Genomic DNA, 15,036 nt, shown 5'->3' with positions numbered 1-15,036 from the left:
TTCAGCACAAGCACATTACCTGAAACCATCGAAGTCGGATACCTTAAAGTTAATGTCAGGCACTACATTCCTAACCCACGCAGATGCTTCAACTGTCAGAGATTCGGGCACGGCTCTCAGAGTTGCCGCGGCCGCAAAGCCTGTGCGAAATGCGCTTCTAAGGACCACAATTCAGAGGAATGTGACGCAGCACTGCGCTGCGCAAATTGCGAAGGAGACCACGCTGCGTACTCCAGGGCGTGTTCGTCATGGAAAAAGAAGAAAGAAATTATCACCATAAAGACCAAAGAAAACATTTCATTTAAAGAAGCCAGGAGGCATTTTGCACTAAACAACACATTCTCGTTCACAGCGAAACCAAACTTCGCTGATGTGGTGCGCTGGGGCGTAGCACCACACAGCACTCCGGCACCTGCCGAGGCCACTTCCACCGAGCCTATGGCAGGGCCATCCACGCCCCAGGCAGGGTCAGCGAAAGCTGCCCTGCCATTTTCACAGCAGGGAGCGCCGGTCCATGGGTCGGCATCCCGCAGGACTTCCCCCCGTCAGGGGAGGCCTGAAACTAACACAACCGCGGCTGCGCGGTCCTCCAGCACCTCTGGCGAGGTGATGGATACAACTCCCAGTCCGCCCGCTTTGCAGCGGCGGAACAGCTCTCTTGAGCGAAAAAAAGACAGACCCCTCATAACGGGCCCTGAGCATAAGTAAACGCCTTAGCGTTCTCACCCCAAAAATTAACATGGCTTTCTTAATTCAGTGGAATTGTAGAGGAATTATGCGGAACTACAGCGACGTAACACATATTTTAGGGTCAATGCTACCCACAGTTTTATGTCTTCAGGAGACCAATCTAGGTCCACAACATGTGCATATCCTTAAACATTATACCATTTTTAGACACGATCGCGAGCAGGCAAATCGACTCTCGGGAGGCGTCGCGATTGTCCTTCAAAGCGGCGTCCCTGCTCAAGAAATCAAACTTTACACAAAACTTGAGGCAGTTGCAGTTAGCGTCGTTGCCTACAAAACAATAACAATTTGCTCTTTATATCTCCCCCCACACATCACATTAACAATACAAGATTTAGATGGCCTGATCAATGAATAGCCGGAGCCATATCTGGTAGTTGGCGATTTTAACGCTCACTCCCCGTTTTGGGGAAGCGAACGCTGTGACTCTAGGGGCAAAATAATCGAAGATTTTCTACTCTCAAATAATGTCTGTCTTTTAAACACAGGAAAGGCCACATATTGTTGCCCAAGCTCAGCAAAAATGAGCTTCCTTGATTTAGCTTTCACATCACCGTCTCTTTTTACCGATTTTAAATGGGATGTTTTAAATGATCCTCTGGGAAGTGATCACCTACCCACTGTCATCAGGCTCTCGTCTTCCACTCCACTCATCCCCACAAGACCACGGCGCTGGAAATTTCACCTCGCCGACTGGTCACTTTTTACAGAAAGTGCCACTCTAGATAAAGAATTTTCTGAAGACCTCAGCATAGATGAAATTAATGAAAGATTTACTACATGCATAATATCTGCTGCAACACTCGCTATACCACAAACAACAGGACTCGTACAGAAGAAACACAAAGTATGGTGGACAGAAGAATGTACATTTGCAAAAAAACAGCAAAATAAAGCATGGGGCACCTTGCGCCGGTACCCCACTGCAGAGAACTTACTCATTTTTAAAAGGGCCAAGGCGAGATCGCGGTACGTGCGCAGGAATGCTGAGAAAACCTCCTGGCAGAAATATGTGTCCTCTATAAATAGTTCAATACCATCAAAGAAAATGTGGGACAAAGTTCGTAAATTCACTGGTGACCATACTTCCTTCACACTTCCGCTTTTGACAACACCCGGTACTCAAACAACATTAGAAGAACAGGCCAACATATTGGGTGAGCATTTTTCCACAGTTTCAAGCTCATCCAACTATACACAAACATTTCAAAAGCACAAAACAATAGTAGAAAAACAAAAACTTCCATTTGGAACATGCATACACGAAGACTACAATCAGGTTGTTACAATGCAGGAACTTAACACAGTACTAACATCCGGTAAAATGACAGCACCAGGCCCAGACAATATACATTATGCCATGCTTGCTCACCTCTCTGAGACTGCCATAGAGGCTCTCCTAAAATTTTTCAATAAAATATGGATGAGTGGAGAAATCCCCCAAGCATGGAAAGAAGCAATCATAGTACCCTTCCTAAAACCTGGCAAGCCACCAACTACTCCCACCAGTTAGAGGCCAATAGCACTCACTAGCTGTATAGCAAAATCATTCGAAAGCATTCTAAACATCAGACTAACCTTCATACTTCAGTCCCGGCTACTTTTAGATATACACCAGTGCGGTTTTAAAAAGACATGTTCCACAACCGATCACATCGTTCGCTTTGAGAACACAGTTCGGGAAGCGTTCATCCACAACCAGCACTGTATCGGGGTCTTCTTCGACATGGAGAAGGCTTACGATACCACGTGGAGGTTCGGTATCCTCCGTGACCTAGCGGACCTAGGTATCCGCGGCAGGATGCTGAGCTGTTTGAATGACTTCCTAACCAACCGCACGTTCCGAGTCCGCCTAGGTGCAACCTTCTCCAACACTTTTACACAAGAAACTGGCGTAACCCAGGGGTGCATCCTCAGCACGACCTTATTCATCATCAAAATGAACTCAATAAGAAAAGTAATCCCAAAATCCATAATGTACTCTGTTTACGTAGACGACCTCCAAATAACATGCACGTCATCCAGCATACCCACCTGTGAGCGACAGATACAAATAACAATAAATAAACTGACTACCTGGGCAGATAGAAACGGATTTAGATTTTCCCCTCAGAAAACAGTAGCGGTTCTGTTCTCTTTGAGACGAGGCCTACAGGCCAACCCCACAATATATCTAAACCAAACCCAATTACCTGTCAAACAAGAGCATAGATTTCTAGGGATAACTTTCGATAAAAAGCTCACTTTCTTGCCACATATAAACACCTTAAAGAAAAAAGCTTCCCAAGCCCTCAATGTGCTAAAACTACTGTCAAGAAAACGCTGGGGATCTGATAGGGCATGCCTATTACATATATATCGTTCTCTGCTTCTCTCTAAGTTAGACTATGGGTGCATAGTATATGGCTCAGCAAGACCGTCCTACATAAAACGACTAGATCCTATCCACAATCTTGGTTTAAGGTTGTCTTCTGGTGCTTACAGAACTTCACCAATAGCAAGTCTGTATGTGGAAACGAATGAACCTTCCTTAGAAGATCGAAGAACTGCACTAACTTGTACATACATCCTCAAAATCCTTTCTCACCCCAAACATCTCTGTTACTCAATCGTCACGAAATGCCCATCCAGAATACTCTTCAACAAGCCTCACGCAATTAAACCGTTTCTCTTGCGCTTCGAAGAAAAATGCCAAGCACTAAACATACTAAATGAAATTAAAAATATTGCCCCAAGATGCGAAGCGCTACCACCGTGGTACACTCTTCCCACAGTGTGTGACGTCACACTAACACGCCTCAGGAAAACTTGTACACCACACGACCAGATAATACAAGAATATCTAGCACTACAGGAAAAATACAGAAATTACATTCCATTTTATACTGACGGGTCAAAAACTCATGCTCATGTAGGAAGCGCAGTAATACAAGGAAAAAATGAAAATGCAGTACGACTTCCCTCATGTGCTACAGTTTTCACCGCGGAGTGTTATGCTATTAGTGTTGCGGTGCAGAAAATAACAAATGAAAACATCAAAAACAGCATCATCTATACAGATTCACTGAGCGTCCTTACAGCATTAAACTCTAAAAATGCCACGGAGCCACTGATTGGAAGCATCATACATAATATAGTAAAGGTCACAACACAAAAACATGTTATAAAATTGTGCTGGGTTCCCAGTCACGTTGGCATTCAGGACAATGAGAGAGCCGACATGTGTGCTGCACAAACCAGAACCATGGAAATAAAACATGTGAATTTGCCTCCTAGGGATTACATGAAGTTAGTGCATAGCAGACTAAGAGACAAGTGGCAAGCTTCTTGGGAAAATGAAGGACACAACAAGCTGCATACCATAAAGCCCATTATAAAAGAATGGAAATCATGCCACCATAAAGAGCGTTTTATCGAAGTAATTTTATGTCGTTTACGCATAGGTCACACACACATCACCCATAACTTCTTATTAACAAAAAAAGACAAACCTGTGTGTGAAATGTGTGGTGAAGAGCTCACAGTAAATCACATTTTAATTTCTTGTTCGCATCTCGAAGAACTTAGACAAAAAGTTTTTACGGTATTTTACAATGAACACATTCCATTTCATCCCGCATTGCTTTTAGGCGAGCAAACACTCGTCGAATTTTCACTTCTTTGTAAGTTTCTAAAGAAAGCCAGTGTTTTAAATCTATTATAATGTAACCTCTGTACACTTGACATAGCATCATCTAACCTTGTGTTTGGCGCATGATAGCCATAGTTGCTTATGCGCCATAAAACCCCATACAACAACAATCTCTTCAATTTGGACTCCTTGAAGTAACAGTTGCACATAGCTTGATGCTTGTTACATCATTCCGGTGCAAAAAAAATAATTGAAGGAACACCTAAGCTTTGCCTAGGGGTAGCGTGTCTGACGCAAAATCCCATAGTCAGGGGTTCTATTCCCCGCCAATTACCCCAATTTTCTTTTCACCTCAATTTTTTACTGTATACAGTTCATACAGATGTCATGTCATAATGACATCTGAGTCGTATTGCGGTCCTGACTGGTCGCCACTGCCGTTTTTGCTGAACGGGACCCTTAATGCTCTCTTTTGAAGAGGCTGATCTTTTTGTTCCTTGTGAACAGTTGACATAATAAAAATAGGAGGCTAATTTTTAGAAGATTAAATATGCAGTGTACTGATGACATTTTATTTTTGGTGGTTGTAGCTTCTATATTATCAAATTATTCTTGTCACTCAAAAGCACAGCATGCAAAAATAGTGACTAATGAAAGCAGCTATTACCATACAAGGTATGCTGGCAGCACTGTTTTGATATCAGTGTAACTTGCAATTGGCAATGCAAAGCCCAAATTATGTGAATTGGTTAGTTAACTGTTATGCTGGGCTAATAATAGTTACTAGGGGGTGTGCGAATATTTGAAATTTTTGAATAGCGAGTCTAGTATCAGAATTCATAATAGTTCTTGTATTCAAAATTATTCTTAAGGAACCTAATCTGTTCTTCAGTTCTCAAATAGCTTACAAATAACTGGAACAGAGTTCGAATTTGTACCACCATGGTATTTTAGCAACTGTTTCAAGAACGGCCCACAACATTCTGTTGCGATCGGCCTTTGCTGGAAGGAGGGTTCGGTGCAGTGACACAGTTCATACTAGTACATATGGCCTTCAATATTGTGCAATACTACAGGGTTCAGCCAGTTTATCAACTGTGGATTCATGTGCTATGTCAGAAGTCATGGCTCAAACTGATCTTTTTCATCAGCTTAGATTTTGTGCTAGTCGTTTTCTATCGTCACCATGATGATCATAGAGCATATATACTGTGTTGTGTGCCTCCTAACAGAGGCCAGAGTTGCTTTTTCGGCGGCTACAGATTCCGCTCTATATTTTAGAATGTCCCACTTGAGCTCTGCTGTTCTGCATGATTATTCATCTGCTGCGACTGTTCCTCAAGTAGTGAATAATCTTATGAACATTCAATTTGTATTGAAATATGCGTTCTCTACTCAATTTGCATTTGATTTGGTTTAGAAAAAATACTATTCGCACCCCCTAATAAAGAGTAATAATTCATTTTTCTCTGATGGGTTGTCACATAAAATTTGACATTTGTTGAAATCATGCAGTTCCTTAATACATAAATTGATCTGGTACCAGGTAAAAAGTTTTAAGCACACCAAAATAATTGTATTTATTGATACTGGCCTTTCCATAAAAAATTATTTGCCCCTTTTGTGGCATACCTTTATTTATGGCATACCTTTATTTGCCATATAAGTTTGTAATCATGTTTTTTCCAGAAATATTTGGGTGCGACAATAGCGCTATTCACTGTCAGATGCTGCATATGGCACACGCACCAATAGGAATATGTTCACAGAAGTCTTCCAGCACGTACAGGGCTTTTGCGGCTTCTTTACCGTGCGCTTCGGTTTTTGAGGTAGTTGTTCACGATCGTCGGCTTCCAATGAACCATCGCTGCCGGCACCTGTGGTCTCCTGAATTATTTCATCCTCAGTCAGCTGCCCAGCGACTGTGACTCAATCATTGATAGTCATGTAATCGTTGAGCTGCATGGGAGGCAAGACGTCGAAACAACTGTCGTCCTATGTGGTTGCAGCTGCATCAGCTGTTTCAGATGGCATTTCCTCTGCGCAGCAGTCTAGTAGCATAAAACCGCTGTGCTGGAAGCAGTTTGCTGTGATTGCTGCAGGCGTGTTGGGCCATTCATCTGCAAGAACGTTCAAAGCACTGAGGAGTGTAAGGTCATACTTCTTCTCAGCTTCCATACACAAAAGCATGCACTGTAGCTTGTGCTTTCTGTATTTACAATTATTGTACAGCATTTGATGTTCCCATTATGTTGGTGGCAAGTAGCACGGTAACTCTTACCTTGCTGCGTTTTCCTGCTGTTCAAGGGTCACCTTTGAATGTGATCGTTTAGTCCGAGAGTGCTTTAAAAAGTGCTCTTTCATTGGCATTGATTGTATTACTAGCAGCATACGCAGCCGTGTGTTCACAAAGCCTGATTGTCCGCCACTCCTCGATCACTTTGTCATGGATCTTTTGTCGCACACATTCTGAAAAGTTAGATTGTGCCGGCGTCTGAAACGAGCGAGCCAACCTTCGGAAACTTTAGAGTCTTTAGTGTTAATTTTCGCGCCGAACCTTCCAGCCTGGGCACAACTTAGTGGTCCATTCACAGGGAGTTAGGCCTCGTGTGCATTAGCGGTCCATCGCAGTAAGGCTTCTTCAGAGTTCCGTGTGGGCCACAGTCTACAGTCGTTTTTTTTGGCATTGAAGATTTCACTGTCAAATGTCTCCAGGTACTTTTTTCTTTTTTGACGTACTTGGCCAAGGTTGTCCTTTTTCTTTGTATTTGTCCATCACATTGCGGCATGAAAAATTGTTCTTGAGCTCATTCAATATTTTCACTTCCTTGGCTAGGTCTTTCACTTGGTACTTCGGCTGCTTTGCTAGTGGCGCCATCGCAGCAGCACGTAACGTGGTGGCAAGACGCACAGGCACAGCACTACACACTCAAAAGCAACATAGTAGACGCTGACGAAATGCGCAATAAACAAGAAAGATTACTTAGAGTTAGGTAGGGTTAGCAAAGACAACAAAACATTCACCTGCTGCCAACCCCGCTTTCATCGCCATCACCTACTCTATACTCTCGCCTTCTCTCTCACTGCTGATGACGATGACCGTGCGGATGGCCTACACTCTATTTTTTTTAGCTTTACACTAGTGCCACTCTTGGCAGTTTTTTTCCCCTGCTTCCTCCACAGCAACTTGGCGGCCGGGCTACGAAGCCATGTCGAATTAGCCGATGCGCGCTAAAATTTGTTCGAATTAATGAGTTTTGCCCCATAGACTCCTTAACACTTTTGTAGGGACCAGACTTGCAGGTCAAATTTGCCAACTTTACAAATTAATGGGCATCATATTAACAACTTTCCACTGTATTCGAATGTCTCTCAATTTAAATAAGAAAACGTGCAATAAAACTGGGTGTCTATTGTCCTTTAAAGAGCAAGAAGAAACTAAATTAGCAATCAGGATGACAAATGCACTTTGACTGCAGCAGTTTGTCAGTTTTATGTTCTACAGCAAGCACATAAACATAACAGAGAGTGAGATTTTTATTTTACATGAAATCCTTCGGTGCATTTGTGTTATTTTTTCTTTGCTTTTCATTGACAGTTGCGAGTGGTCAGGCCTCACTTCCAGTTGTTAGTGGGCAGGCCCTACTTTCACTAGCGGGTGGGCAGGCCCCACCTTCATCACTAATGAATGGGCTGGACCCACCTTCACTAGCGGGTGGGCTGGACCCGCTTCGACTTGGGGATGGGGAGGCCCCAAATCAACCAGAAGGTGACCAGCCCTATGAAGTGGTTGCTGAGGCCAATCAAGATGGTAAGTTAGCCCACACTGACTTTTCCATGACTGCATTGCTCAGCCTTTGGCAACTTTGCTTCAATAGACTCTTGTAGTGCCTCTCGAGTCATACCTTAAATTGTTAAATTTTAGGGTTTCTAAAGATTTCTATATTGGGTTAAAAACGAAGGTGCCCAAAAAGGAATTTCTTTTATGGGCTCATCATACCAGTTGACGTATACGCGGCACCCAACTATATGCGGGGCCTGACGTAGTTTCGTCCGAGCTGTCGGTAGCACGTATCCTGTGCTGGTGCCCATGCCCAGTTATGTACATGAAGCTCCATATTTAAAGAAAAGTAGCTTATTTGGTTGTATATTGGCTTGCGCTGTTTACCAGGCTTGCCTGCTGTGGTAGTCGCTTTCCCGGACGAGCAGTTGCGAGAGAAAACTTCAGGTAACCTCCGGTGCACGCCTGAAGCCGAAACTACCAAACACTGATGAGCTCGGTTGCATATGAGGGCACCATTTTATCGCGTTCTGCATTTGCCCTTGACAGCCGGCTTTGCGATTGTATCATTACGTGTTTATTGCTTTAAGCTGTGCACTATTCATCGTGCCATCTCACGGGAAACTGCATAGTTAATGTGGGGCTGTAGGTGAGCAGGGGTTATGCATTCACTTATTTTTGGAGTTAGCTTTATATACAGAGTATATATATATATATATATATATATATATATATATAGAGAGAGAGAGAGAGAGAGAGAGAGAGAGAGAGAACATTATGACCTTTGTAGAGTTTCTTAAGATGCGTTTGTGAGATCTGTCTCATTCGTGTGTCCCCTTTTTGAAGCCAGAATTTAAAAAAAAAGTGTGAAAATAACTTGAGTGTATATGGAATATGCAGGCAATTTGTCCATTTTGCTGTTGAAGCATACACTATCAATTCAGTAATTTAAAAGTTGAATTGAAATATTTGTTAATTAGCCACGTCGCTGTACAACCACCGTTTCAGGTGGTTCTCATGCCTGCAAGATAACTGCAAAATAGTAAGTGGTTTTTATTAAAATAATGATAAAAAGGAAGGAAAAGATTAGCTAACCCCGGCATCTGCCATCGATACTGAAGCACCTGAGCTGGAGCAGCGGAAATAATGGATAGCAGGCAGAATGGAGAAATGAAATGAAAGAGGTGAGGGGACAAGAAGAAAGGAGAGGGGTAGAGGTAATATTCAAAGGCTATTTATACAAAAACAAATGTGTCCAGGTTGTGCGCGAGATTAGCTCATGACTGAGCAACAAGAAATGGCCAGGCTTAGCTTGGTTAAGCCAAGAATGCGTTGCATATCTCGATGGAGTTCCGTGCTGCTTCGTTGACTCGATAGGCTATTGACTCGATCGCCATTGAAACAGCCCGTGTAGAAGCGCTCGATCGCCTTTGAGTCGATAGACTATCGGTTCGAGGGCCCTCGAAATGCCCGTGTGACAGGGGTATAAGACTGTCCCGGCGAAGGAGCGCAGCTCTTTTATACTTATGCCGTGACGTCAATCATAGCGCAGCGCCCCTAGCGGGAGGAGCGGGAGTCAGGTGGTGGCTGCGGCCGCGCGCGACCGCGCGAATTGGGGCCCAGCTTTTCCTCCGGCTGTTGTGACGTCGCGTCACGTGGTTTGGTGGCTGCCCGGCCGCGCCCAAGGGCTGAACTGAGTGATTGCAATATGCAACTCATAAAACACTCGCACAGCACTGCGTTGGCTACAACTGGAGTGGGGCGTCCAGTTGTTAGTCGTCCAAGGTAGAACTCGCGGTGACCGAACACCCCGCGAGTTCTACCTTGGACGATTTACAACTGAATGCCCCACTCCAGTTGTAGCCAACGTAGTGCTGCGCGCGTTTTTGTTCCGATTCCGTATGCCCACGGTATTTTGTGCCGATTCCGTATGCCCACGGTGTGAGTGAGAACCTTGCTCGCATCTTTTCAGATTATAACATTAATGTGGCCCACGTCCCGTCGTGCAAACTTCGGCAACGACTCTTGCGAGTCAAGGACCCTCTTGACATCGATATCTTTCCAGGCGTGATCTACAAAATCCCCTGTCATGATTGCGACGCTTCCTATATCGGAGAAACAGGCAAATTCAAGACAAGGCTCAAACAGCACCAAAATGACGTCACCAAAGGAAAATCTATCTCAAACGCTTTGGCGCAACATCATCAAGAAACTGGCCATACCATCGACTGGGACGCAGCACGTGTAATTGCAAAGGAAAAATCATTATCAAAACGCCTTCTCATAGAATCATTGTGCATTCAATCCACGCCAAACACGATTAACCGGACCCGTGGCAATCTCCCAGAGATATACCTGCGCACCTTTCAAAAAACTGCCCATATATAGCTCACCTGCCCGTCCTTCGCTTCTTTGTGATCAAGGCACCCGTACGGGCGCCGAAACGTCAATTCATTCTTATTTTCTTTGAACCTTGGCGAGTGTATGTTTTCTTCATCAGTATCAATCATCAGCTAATCACGCGCACATCCTGGACACATTTGTTATTGTATAAATAGTCTTTGAATATTACCTCTACCCCTCTCCTTTCTTCTTGTCCCCTCACCTCTTTTATTTCATTTCTCCATTCTGCCTGCTATCCATTATTTCCGCTGCCCCGGCTCAGGTGCTTCGGTATCGATGGAAGATGCCGGGGATAGCAAATCTTTCCCTTCCTTTAATTTATTATTTTAATAAAAACCAGTTACTATTTCGCAGTTATCTTGCAGGGCATGAGAACCACCCGAAATGGTGGTTGTATAGTGAACTGCGAAATGGAAAGTGTGTTTACATGGGCAGCCTTCTTACCAAAGTTTGGTGCAGCTAAAGAAACTGCATGTCATGCACATGCATTGTGTGAGTTTTGCCAACCGAGTGCTTTTGTTAAGAAAGTCCTGAATGTAAATTTTTCAGGTCAAGACGTTATCTTCAAAGATCTGTATATCAATGCACAGTATATCATGGGCAACATGGCAGAAACTGGTAAATACTGCAAATTATTTTGATATTTTGTGGTTGTGTTTGCACCTCATTGTGTGCAAGGCTGTGTTGAATGGCTTTTTTGTATTTTTGCAGCAACATGCAATTAATCATCATCATCAGCATGACTATGCCCACTGCTCGGCAAAGTCCATGTCTCTTTAATTAACCCTGTCCACTCAGCCGCCGTGGTGGCTGAGTGGCGGCTGAGTGGTTGTGGCGTTCGGCTGCTGGCCTGGAAGACACGGGCTCGATCCCGGCCTCGGCGGTCGGATTTCGATGTAGGCGAAATTCTAGACACCATGTACAGTACAATGCCAGCGCACGTAAAAGAACTCCAGGTGGTCTAAATTTCCGGATCCATTCACTACGGCGTCCCTCATAGCCTGAGTCGCTTTGGGACGTTTAACCCGCACAAACCACGAACCAAACGTTCCCAGCTGCGGCCACCGTATCCCCGCACGCTTCTTAATCTCATCTGCCCATCTAACTTTCTGCTGCCCCCTGCTTCGCTTGCCTTCTCTTTGAAGCCAGTCTGTCACCCTTAAGGACCATCGGTTATCTTTCCTTCGCATTACATGCCCTGCCCATGCTCATTTCTTCTTTATTTCGACTAGGATGCCATTAAACCCGCATTTGTTCTTTGACCTACTCTGCCTGCTTCCTTATCTTTAAATGTTATGCCTATCATAGCCCTTTCCAATTGGTGGATTCATACAGGAGGTTGTGGCCAAACACCAGGGCGGCCAAATCTTATTCTCGTGAAGGAGTGCGTTGTTTCTGGTTACTAAGATCAGGCCGCACCCTAGGCCTAGTTGTACGATTCCATTAATAAGTGATCTTTTTTTTAATCCGGGGGAGAATTGTGTGGCACCAGCATTCTAACCCTGACACTCTTGCATGCGAGCCAGATGCACCGCCTCTATGCCATCGCTGCACATTTACTCTAAACGAAGGACGCATCCAAAATCAAACAAGATTAAATGTTATACTGAACTATAGCTAGCAGCCTGCCTCCTTCAATTTGATACTTCATGGGTTCATGCAATGTACACATTCATCACTCCCTTACATACCAATGCTACTCTCTTAACGTTAAACCTATAATTTTTCCATAGCTTGCTGCGTTCTCTGTAGATTAAGCTGAACCCTCTTTGTTAGCGCCTACGTTTCTGCCCCATTAAACATTAATTCCTTAAAACAACTTTTCTAGCCAGTTTTCCTCAGGTTGACTTAGACCCATCCATTTATTGAAATGTCCTTTTGCAGTGAAGTGTCCAGGACACCGATTTTAAGGAGGAGTTATGTCCAGCATCTTCAAGAATATACTGCTCACGTGGATTCGAATGTGAACAAACGTGTGTGCAGTGGAAGTGGTGTTTAAGGGATGGATGAATGTGCATTTAGCATGAACCCATAAGGTATCAACTTGAAAGGGGAAGGTTGCCAGCTATAGTTCAGTATAACGCGCAATCTTGTTTGATTTTAGATGCATACGTTGTTTAAAATAATTACAAAGCGATGGCATAGACGTAGTGCATCTGCCTCATGTGCAAAAGTACCAGGGTTCGAATCGTGGTGGTGCACAATTCCCCACTGAATAAAAAAATTCACTTATCGATGCAATTGTATAGCCAGACCTAGGGTGTGGTCTGATCTTATTAACCAGAACCAATAACTCACTACCTCATCAGATTAGGATTTGGCCACACTGGTGTAGTACTTGGCCACAACTTCCTGTACGAATGCACCAATTAGAAAGGACCGGCTATGGTAGGTGCAACGTTAAGAGAGAGGAAGGCAGCAGAGAGGGTCATAGAACTAATGCGGTTTAATGGTACCCTATTCAAAGTCAAGAAGAAATGAGCATGGGCAAAGCATGTAATGTGAAAACAATATAACTGATGGTCGTTAACAGTAACAGACTGGATTCCAAGAAACGACAGGCATAGGAGAGAAGGGCAGAAGATTAGATGGGTGGATGAGATGTTGAATTTTGCTGGAATAGGGTGGCCGCAGCTGGTACAGGACAGGGTTAAGGAGCAGGCAGCAGATATTTTTTCGATCTTGGCACTAAGTTTCAGGCTGGTTGCTTTATGAATGATAGATCTGCGGCGACTGCACAGTGATTGAGATGTAATGGCGGCTGTTATGTTCCCCATTGCATTGATTATACTGATAAGAAACGGCAGCTCTATCGATTTCTTCCATGTTTGTAACTTAGAGTGCCCGTGTCACCAAATTTTGCATGATTATGCTATGTTTGTTTATTAATTTGGGAACATTGCTTATTTTCAAAAAGACAGCATAATGGGTGCATTAACAGCAGCACGTTTATTCGAGGTGATTGGAAGTTTTTGTGCACCTATAGTGTCCACTTTTTTAACACTTTGAGGGAAGTCTGTATTGTTACAGCAATGAGGGAGTGGAATATCCTGAAGCACAGTTTTCAAACCGTCCACTGCTACATAATGAGGGACTGTTAGTTGTACATCGGAAAACAAACTGTATTTTCTGAAGTGCTTCAATCAGTGCCTTTACTAATGGCACTTATTGTTAGTTTTGCAGATTTGAACCATGCTTCCGTGGCCTCCAATTCTGTTCAGGAGCAGCATGCTCCACAACCTATTGAATTGTTGGATAGAAACGTAAGTTGCAGCTAGGCGTTGAAGTCTTTGCTGTGATGTGATTTATTGTGCAGTGTGCATGTATTTTTGAATATTGGTTCTTTTTGCACATTAGTGGAAAAAACTTGCAAGACTAGGAAAGACGCGCTTGTCCTGCGTACCTCGTTTTGTTGTGTCATCTCTATCCTAGTGTAGCATGTTTTTTTTTCATCAATATGCAAAAAAGCAAGCCCCCATTGGTGCCTTGCTTGCTTTTTTGCAGACTCCGTTGATAACGAGAGGGGAGGCCTCTTACTGTAGTAAATAAGGGGCTTGAATGTTACCTCTTGCGCCAGTTTTAAGTCCGGATACTTAGTCCAACACTTATTGGAACCGTTTCCTGCATTTTTAAATATTGTTGTACGGCTTTAGGTACTAGTGTATCGCCGAATTGCTCATCTGAAACTATTGCACGAGAAGAAAACGGTGTCCTCCGCATAGCAGCATTAAAGCTGCACAGGCTGCTAACATGCTGTGTGCTTGCATTGCCATTGTGGATGGACCGTTATTGAGCACCGTTAGGATGTTAACCCCCCCATGTTATTGGGTTACTGCTGCACTGAATCCAGCCTCCATCGCTTAGAGTAGAGTTGTGAAAGAAAAACTTTCTGGTGGCGAGAACGCGTGTAATTACGGCTTCTGGTGCCAGCTATGCAAGGTCATTGTCCTGTGCTTTTCCCATTCCCCATTGCAAACAAATCTTCATCTCTTCTTGAGCAGTAAACCTCATGCACAGCTTCATGTGGCACCCAACTGTGGAAAGCATGCTAGCATTACAATGGAATACAAGCGTAATGTGGTAGAAAAATTTTAACTTGGTAATGCTCTAGGAAAAAGACGAACAAGCTAGTGTGACAATAGAAGAAACTTTTTATTCGGTTAGCCGCCACGGTGGCTCATGGTTATGGCGCCCGGCGCTGACCTGAAAGACGCGGGTTTGAATACGACTGTGGTGGTCGCATTTTGGTGGAGGCAGAATGCTAGAGGGAGGTGTACTGTGATATGTCAGTGCCTCTTAAATACCCTCAAGTGGTCGATATTATCCAGAGCCCCCCACTGCAGTATCTTATAGCCTGAGTCATTCTGGGGTATAAAACCCATGAACTATAGCCTTTTTATTACGCTACCCTCCACCCACAAAGAACTAAATGGCTCATTGGCAACAACACCCACCTTTCACATTTTCTCAG

At 43.8% G+C, this 15,036-nt stretch overlaps 1 pseudogene; it reads left to right on the top strand.

Annotated features, from left to right (window-relative positions):
* LOC144128693 (uncharacterized) overlaps positions 1-15,036 on the top strand; it is an 88,407-nt pseudogene that overhangs the window by 51,695 nt on the left and 21,676 nt on the right.

Source organism: Amblyomma americanum, chromosome 1, assembly GCF_052857255.1.
Source record: "Amblyomma americanum isolate KBUSLIRL-KWMA chromosome 1, ASM5285725v1, whole genome shotgun sequence".
In the NCBI taxonomy this organism is placed as follows: domain Eukaryota; kingdom Metazoa; phylum Arthropoda; class Arachnida; order Ixodida; family Ixodidae; genus Amblyomma; species Amblyomma americanum.
This window is presented reverse-complemented; position numbering and strand designations above follow the sequence as displayed.